This window comes from Chiloscyllium plagiosum, chromosome 19 (assembly GCF_004010195.1).
Source record: "Chiloscyllium plagiosum isolate BGI_BamShark_2017 chromosome 19, ASM401019v2, whole genome shotgun sequence".
NCBI classification, from domain to species: domain Eukaryota; kingdom Metazoa; phylum Chordata; class Chondrichthyes; order Orectolobiformes; family Hemiscylliidae; genus Chiloscyllium; species Chiloscyllium plagiosum.
The window spans coordinates 32,102,088-32,108,390 of NC_057728.1; the positions used below are offsets into that span (position 1 = coordinate 32,102,088).

Below are 6,303 nucleotides of genomic sequence, written 5' to 3' on the forward strand. Positions count from 1 at the left end.
CCCTTTAACCTATCACTACGGGCAACTTAGCATGGCCAATTCACCTGACCCGCACATCTTTGGACTGTGGGAGGAAACCGGAGCACCCGGAGGAAACCCACGCAGACACGGGGAGAATGTGCAAACTCCACACAGTCAGTCGCCTGAGTCGGGAATTGAACCCGGGTCTACAGGCGCTGTGAGGCAGCAGTGCTAACCACTGGGCCACCGTGCCGCCCACTAATTTCTGTTTCTTTTACTGAACTGAATACATTGCTTTAAGATTGGCTAGAATTTGCAGTCAAAATAATAGTGAGGCTAATGCTGGGTGTAAGTTTGCTCACTGAGCTGGCAAGTTCGTTTTCAGACATTTTGTCACTATACTCGGTAACATCATCAGTAAGCCTCCGATGAAGCACTGGTGTTAGTGACTGGCTTTCTATTTATGTGTTTAGGTTTCCTTGGTTGGTGATATCATTTCCTGTGGTGATAGCATTTCCTGTGGTGATGTCATTTCCTGTCCTTTTTCTCAGAGGGTGGTAAATGTAGTCCAAGTCAATGTGTTTGTTGATAGAGTTCTGGTTGGAATGCCATGCTTCTAGGAATTCTCGTGCATGTCTCTGTTTGGCTTGTCCTAAGATGGCTATCTTGTCCCAGATAAAGTGATGTCTTTCTTCATCTGTATGTAAGGATATGAGTGAGAGTGAGTTATGTCTTTTTGTGGCTAGTTGATGTTCATGTATCCTGGCAGTTAGTTTCCTGCCTGTTTGTCCAATGTAGAGTTTGTTACAGTTCTTGCATGGTACTTTGTAAATGACATTAGTTTTGATTGTTGTCTGTATAGGGTCTTTCAAGTTCGTTAGTTGCTGCTTTAGTGTGTTGGTGTGTTAATGGGTTCCCATGATGCCAAGGGGTCTGAGTAGTCTGGCAGTCATTTCCGAGATGTCTTTGATGTAGGAGAGAGTGGTGAGGGTTTCTCGGTACATTTCGTCTGCTTATTTGGGTTTGTTGCTGAGAAATCTGTGGACTGTGTTCATTGGGTACCCGTTCTTTTTGAATACACTGCATAGGTGATTTTCTTCTGCTCTTTGTAGCTCCTCTGTGCTGCAGTGTGTGGTGGCTCATTGAAATAATGTTCTAATGCAGGTAACACCAGTGCTTCACTGGAGGCTCACTAAAGATGTTACCTAGTATGGTGATGAAACATCTGAAAATGAACCTTCCAGCTCAGCAAGCAAACTTACATCTAAACCCTGAGCTACAAATCTTTTTAAAACTCGATAACACCTACAGGCTAATGCTATTTTCTGCTATGTTGCACACAAATGTTTGAGCAACCTTAGGTGAGAGCACAGTGAAACGTGGATTTTTAAAAAATTGCTGCCCAATATCGGCCATGTCGACAAATGCGTGGGGGGCAGTGCTGGAATGAATTATAGGAAACAAATTGGACAAGTGATAAATGTGTCTGTGGGGGAGCACTTTGAAGACAGTGACCACAAATCAATAGGATTTAAAATAATGATGGAGTAAAGTAAAAATAATGAAAGATTAACCAGAAATAATGGCTCTGAATTGGAGAGGAAGAGTGGGAATGGCCGATGTTTTATTGTGATAAGACAGGATCCAACCAATGTGGGTTGGGAATACCTCTTTGCAGTAAAATGAACATTAGAGAACTGGGAGAAAGTGAGGACTGCAGATGCTGGAGATCAGAGCTGAAAAATGTGTTGCTGGAAAAGCGCAGCAGGTCAGGCAGCATCAAAGGAGCAGGAGAATCGACGTTTCAGGAAAGAAGGGCTTATGCCCAAAACATCGATTCTCCTGCTCTTTGGATGCTGCCTGACCAGCTGCGCTTTTCCTGCAACACATTTTTCAGCATGTATCCAAGACTGCTGAGGGAGCCGGGGATGGAGATTTCAGGGGCCTGGACACTAATTTATATATTCTTTCTGATCTCAGGAGGGCTGCCAGAGGACTGGAGCACAACTAATGTGGTACCATCATTCAAGAATGGAGGTAGGAATAAACTATAGGCTAGTGAGTCTAACATCAGTGGGAGGGAAATGATTGGATTTAATGATTACCTCCTCCCCTCTTTCACCAAACTCCCTGTTTCCTCTATTTTCCCCACTTCCCCATTCTCATTTAACTTCTTACTTTCTTAATTATAATTTTAGATGGATGGCACAAATAAGAGCCAATATTGTATTAGAATATGTATGTATATTGTGATGTAAGGTATGTTTTATATATGCCTATATATAATTATAGATTTTGGATTTTGAACTAGCCACATGTCCGATTTAGTCTCTCTATGTGAAGAGATTAAATGATTAACTTGCAGATATTTCTGCAGTCAGATTTTTTTTAAATGAGTATGATCAAGAGAGCTCCTGGAGTGCTAATGGGAATTTGTTTGCATTGAGAGAGTTTTATGTGCAAACAGATTAAATATTGAAGATTTATTAGGTTGCTTTCAGTTAGAAGACCTGGAATTGATTTATTTTACTTAGAGTAACCACCCATTGCTTAGAAATGTTTTTGTTCTTGGTTTGCAGAAGTTGGATATCTGAAAGTTTCTTTTGTAGAAAGGAAAACGAAAAGTTAGATTACTTTTTTATAAGCATTTCGTTCTAAAATTCCAAGCCAGAAGTATTTGGTTAGAATACCGAGTGGTTATTTGAACATGAAAATGAATAAGTTTAGTTGTAGGAATACTCAAGGCAAAGGCTATCAGACTCTAAATATTTGATATTAAAAACAATAGTTATGTCAAACCCTATAAATGTGAACTCTCTGGTGTTTTGGGGACTGTAAAAGTTTGCTGTTTGGATAGCTAGAATATTATAGTTTTACTGTTCATTTCAAAATTTTTCAAATTGTGTTTTATGTGAAGGGATTGGGTTATTCTATTTTATCTTGGTTTCTTTTCAGATTAAGCTTGTGTTTTATTGTTAAAACCAGACCTGCAGCATTGTGTGTTTATTATTCATTGAAATATCACCTCGTTAAATAAAATAAAAATATTTTTCAAGCCAGATTTCAGATCTGGCTTATCCAGTAATAACATCAGCTGAGATCGTAATAAATTATATATAGAACAAAATAGGTTTGATGTTTTGCTTATGGGTTGGGTGTGCAGAGCTGGGGGAGTTCTTGACACCACAAACCAAGCTTTTAAGATTGCTATGGGTGGGGGTTGTGGGGAGGATTAAGGCAGTCAACTCTAGAAAAACTGGCTGTTAGGTTCGGAGCTGTGCTGGATGGGGCACCTGGTTTGGGAATCTAGCACCATTTTTTTAAAAAAAATGTCCTTTCAGTTCTCAGCATCCTATACACTGTACTGTCCATGCCCTATCCATGTGAGCTCATGCTCCCCACCCAATATCTCCTCAGACCTGCTGTGTCAACCTTTGCCCCTCCACACTTTGTTCTTGCACATGCTATTCCAATTCACCTCGTATCCATCATTGGCAGACATTGGGGCTCATGTAAGGGCTTATTGTAGCCTTAATTACACTTAAAAGCACTCATTTTATACAAATCCATTTACTACATTTACAGTCCTTTAACTAATTAAATCATCATATCAACAAGTTCAAAGTCCCTTATGCACTGGAATTCATAGTCCCACATCAGAGTCTATAACCACTTGTGGCTGTCAATCAAAATGCAATGACAAGAACCCGACTGTGATAATGATGGCTGTCAAATCAGTCTTGCAGAGGAAATTCAATAACTGAGATTCTTAAGCTTTTGTCTACAGGCAGTGCGAAGTAGCAAGATTTTGTTTAACACTCTGGATGTTTTTTCAATTTTTAAAATTTATTCACGGGATGAGACGAGGGCATCTCTAGCTAGGCCAGTACCTATTGCCCATCCCTAATTATCCAGAGGGCAGTTAAGAGTCAACTACATTGCTGTGGATCTGGGACACATTTAGGCCAGCCCAGGTAAGGATGGCAGTTTCTTCCCTAAAGAACATTAGAAAACCAGATGGGTTCAAATTCCACAATCTGCTATGGCAGGATTCAAACTCAGGAATCCAGAACATTTACCTGGGTCTCTGGATTAACAGTCCAATGATAATACCATGAGGTCATCACCTCCTCCATAGGCAAATCCTTTTAACTACCTTTAACTTGAGAGCTAATTTTGACAGGTCTATTTGGCACTTCTGATTGTTTTGACGGTCTGTTGACTGCTCCAATTAACTCCATAGTAAATAATTTATGCATTTTTATGCACGTGCCTATTTTTAACAGTTCTAAAGATCCCCTGACCTACCCCAAAAGGCATCCAAAAGGACACCTGACCTTCTCTAATAATGTTTAGAGACCAGATCCAAGCTCATGTGCAGATGTCACCCATTGCCCTCCATTCTCAAACTTTTGCCTGCAGTTATTGCACAGCTTTTGGAATAGCAGGGTATCTCCACAGCAATTTTCAAATTTATGTGTCTAACAATAGCTGCTCAGCCACTCAACTTTGCTGGCCATTTACAAACAACTAACAGTGACATTCTTGAACACCATTATTTCCACAACAAATCAACTCTCTGTTGTGTAGGATCCTGTGCAGTAATCATCATTGATATTTAGCTGAAGGCTGCATAATTGGTAAAGACTGATCAGCAGCTGGTTACTGATAAATCAAGAAAATGTGAAGCGTAAGTAGTGAAAATTACTGTTCATTATTTATGTCACAATAAATTCTGACATGAATAACACATAATGAAAATCTTCCACAGTGTAATTAAATGCACAAAGGAAGATCATAAGTTAAATGCATATATATTAATGAAATGCTTGTTAAAAGCACATTGATACAATTTAAATACAGTCATGGAAATTATTAAAAATCAAATCATGGTTAAATGGTTGTGAGAAGACTGTGGGGGAAATATTTGATCAATGTTATCTCCTCTTTTATTTAATATCCAAAATACATTGTCCACCTTCTGTTTATTGTGAACATTACTATTTGACAAACCAGTAATTGACTTCTGAACTGTGGCTTTTGTTTATTGACTCTGGTTTAGTAAAAGTAAAGCAGTATATTTTTTTGATGTTGAATAGATGTTGGATTTGAAGTGATCCTGCTGTTCGCAAGTATTGAGTAAAGCGCTAAGATTATTTTCTGCAGGAATCCAACAAAAATATTGTGTAAGGATTAAAGGGTCATCATGCAACAGAAATGTTTCTGTCTGCTTTTCCTGGCCAAAGCATTGCCACCTCTGATTGTTTCTTAAAAACATATTAACTCACCGTTCAAATCTCTTTTGCCTTAGTAAACATTTTTCAATGGGACTTATCTCCGAAGCATCGCGTTTTAACAAAGAGCTGAGGGTAATGATTATGTAGAATATCATAAACATTACTTACATATTGCAGAAATATCAAAGGAGCTGACATCTCAATGGTGATAATAGAAGCTCATTTTATAAAGTCCAGAAAGATTTGAAAGTCTGTATTACATTTAACTCTTTGGGACATGAAATAACCTCCAGGCTTCATAATGTTAAAAGAAGCTGCTCACTGAGGGTATTTGATAGATAACAATATCATGTGGAAGTTCTGCTGCTTTCAGAAGAGAATTCATTAGCATGCTGTTTTGGAATTAATATGACACTTGGCTTTGTGTTTCCCATATCAACAGAGGTGCCATATAGAGATGGTGAGAGGGCAAGAAGATCCTTCACCCTGCAACTTTTGGGATTTGGCAAAAGAAAACAGTTCACTAAAGCATTTTATTCATTTTCAGGCCATCTTGCAGAATTGGATGAGCGGTCTTATCTTTAAACATCCTTCTGAAAACTTTTTAAAAATTGAGTAGCTTTCCCACTATGCCAGTTAAACTTAATTAATACAAATTATTCCCAATGTATTTACCAGAAATAAATGTTGCTGCAAAGTTTTAAAAATTGTTAAAGCATGTTGACATCTATATTAAATTTATGATAAATCATTTGAATTCTGTATATTATGCCTTTGGATTCATTATAAACTGCAAGCTATTCATTAATATGTTATTGTTGGCAAGTAGCAAATTAATATTTCCTGAGATTTATCCATATTAAAATAATTGGCTGATTTAAGACTCAGATATGTTGTATTTATTGTTTGCAATAAACTGTAACTGATTTCATGGAAATTTAACTTAGATTTGAATATGGTGAATAGATTACAACAATAATCTTTTTTGCCTTTTTTTTACTAATTCACTCTATTTAATTAAAGATGTCTTAGACTCACATCTACATTAACGTCTTGTCAAAACAAGAATGAGAAATCTTATCTAAAGGCCATAAAGTTTCATATT

The 6,303-nt window shown here is 37.7% G+C and overlaps 1 long non-coding RNA gene across 1 annotated transcript; it reads left to right on the plus strand.

The window, feature by feature from the left end:
* The first annotated feature begins 657 nt into the window (after window positions 1–657).
* Window positions 658–5,885, plus strand: LOC122559384. The gene is made up of 3 exons (XR_006314413.1): window positions 658–682; window positions 1,942–1,998; window positions 5,641–5,885. It is a non-coding gene; the product is annotated as an uncharacterized LOC122559384 (long non-coding RNA).
* Window positions 5,886–6,303: the final 418 nt, after the last annotated feature.